The 2,584-nt window shown below is 41.2% G+C and overlaps 1 pseudogene; it reads left to right on the forward strand.

Annotated features, from left to right (window-relative positions):
• Positions 1–1,251: 1,251 nt before the first annotated feature.
• Positions 1,252–2,220, forward strand: LOC137101655 (uncharacterized; annotated as a pseudogene).
• The last annotated feature ends 364 nt before the right edge of the window (positions 2,221–2,584 follow it).

A 2,584-nucleotide genomic window follows, 5' to 3' on the forward strand; every position in this document is an offset into this window, starting at 1 on the left:
GATTGGACAGCTTTCTTATCCACAAATATAGCTGGTTTTATTAGACAACCAAAAGTATGACAATCCAGAGTTGAGCTTAGGATGCAGAGATCCAGTCCTACACGCCTCTCTGCAGTATCCCTACAACCATCGCTCCCCCACAACTCCCACATACCTATAGAGACTGTGTCTGTTCCCCGACAAACTAAATTACATAAACTAAAAACGACAACAAGAGGAGTTAATCATAATAACCTAATAAAAGTTAAGACTACTCCTCTTACAGAACAAACCCCCAAAACTATTAAATGTGGATCATTAAATATCAGATCTCTCTCTTCTAAATCTCTGTTAGTAAATGACTTAATAAATGATCATCAATTAGATTTATTTTGTCTCGCTGAAACTTGGTTGCAGCAGGAAAAATATGTCAGTTTAAATGAGTCAAACCCCCCCAAGTCATATTAATTATCATGTTCCTAGAAGCACAGGCCGAGGTGGAGGAGTTGCAGCAATCTTCCATTGTAAGCTTATCAATAAACCCTAGACCTAAACATAGTTATAACTCATTTGAGAGCCTTACTCTTAGCCTTTCACACTCAAAAGCTTAAGTGAAAAAGCTGTAAACAAATTTAAATAAATTATTCTTTCATCATTTGCTTCACCATATGTTAATATATGGAAAGTAATCTCCTTAATGTTACTCCTGCACAAGTAGATTATCTTGTTGACAATTCTGCAGCCTCACTACGTTCAATAGTGTTGTCCCTCTGAAAAAGAAAGCAGTAAACCAGAGAAGGTGATCTCCATGGTAAAGTTCGCAAACACGCAACTTAAAACAGGCAACAACGAAAGTTAGAAAGGAAGTGGCGTTCCAGAAATATAGAAGAATCTCATTTAGCCCTGACTTCATGACTTTCTTTATGAATACAATTGTAGCTATTAGAGAAAGAATTCACCAAATCCTCCCCCCAAATATTACAGATAGATCTCCATGTACAACATTGCTAGAATCATCAATAAGTCCTCCTGCCTGGCAGCTCCACCCTCAGCATCCTTCTCGTCCTCATGCAGTAAGCGTATTGCGTCACTTCCCGTTTCTGCACGCTTTGGGTTTCTGCCGAAGGACTGTTTACTGATTAATTGTAGCTGTACTTTTACTTAAATAAGTGATTTCTTCACATAAGAATTAATACTTAGTCGTAACATACGCTTGTATTACACAAGCACCTGCTCTTACAAAACAAAACCAGCTAAAGTTTACAAATTCCAGATTTCACTTATATTAGCTTCGTTAGCTTAGCGGTTATCCATTAGCAATGGCTTCTCTGTCTCCCTCTGTTTCTCCTTCTCTCACTTGCTCGGTGTGTCTTATGTTCAGTTTTTCCTCTGCCTCCTTTAGTGATAATGGTATATGTAATAAGTGAAAGGCTCACGGAATTGGAAGCACGGCTCCGCACCATGGAAAACAACTCAGCTAGTCAGGCCCCGGTAGCTGGTGCCGGCCGACCTAGCGTAGCCCCTGTTAGCTGTCCCCCGGCAGTTCCCGAGCAACCGGGAAGCCAGTCCGGCTGGGTGACGGTTCGTAAGAGATCTAATGCTAAACAGACGCCCGAGGTTCACCACCAGTCGGTTCACGTTTCTAATCGATTTTCTCCACTCAGGGACACACCCGCTGAGAAACCAACTCTGGTAATTGGCAGCTCCATTTTCAGAAACGTGAAGTTAGAGACTCCAGCGGCCGTAGTCAAATGTCTTCCTGGGGCCAGAGCGGGCGACGTTGAATCATATTTGAAACTCCTGGCTAAGGATAAACGTAAATACAGTAATATTATTATTCACGTGGGAGTTAATGACGCCCGATTACGCAAATCGGAGGTCACTAAAATGAATGTTGAATCGGTGTGTAACTTTGCAAAAACAATGTCGGACTCCGTAATTTTCTCTGGTCCCCTGCCAAATCTGACCAGTGACGACATGTACACCCGCATGTCGTCATTCAAACGCTGGCTGTCTAGGTGGTGTCCAGCAAACGATGTGGGCTACATAGACAATTGGAAACGTTTTTGGGGAAAACCTAGGCTGATTAGGAGAGATGGCATCCATCCTACTTTAGATGGTGCAGCTTTCTTATCCAGAAATATGGCTGGTTTTATTAGACAACCAAAAGAATGACAATCCAGAGTTGAGCCTAGGATGCAGAGATCCAGTCCTACACGCCTCTCTGCAGTGTCCTTACAACTGTCACCCCCCTACAACTCTCACATAATTATAGAGACTGTGTCTGGTCCCCGACCTAAATTACATAAAGTAAATATGACAACAAGAGGAGTTAATCATAATAACCTAATAAAAGTTAAGACTACTCCTCTTACAGAACAAAACCCCAAAACTATTAAATGTGGATTATTAAATATCAGATCTCTCTCTTCTAAATCTCTGTTAGTAAATGACTTAATAAGTGATCATCAATTCAATTTATTTTGTCTCACTGAAACTTGGTTGCAGCAGGAAGAATATGTCAGTTTAAATCAGTCAACCCCCCCAAGTCATATTAATTATCATGTTCCTAGAAGCACAGGCCGAGGTGGAGGAGTTGCAGCAA

The sequence above is a fragment of the Channa argus genome, chromosome 16 (genome assembly GCF_033026475.1).
Source record: "Channa argus isolate prfri chromosome 16, Channa argus male v1.0, whole genome shotgun sequence".
NCBI lineage: Eukaryota > Metazoa > Chordata > Actinopteri > Anabantiformes > Channidae > Channa > Channa argus.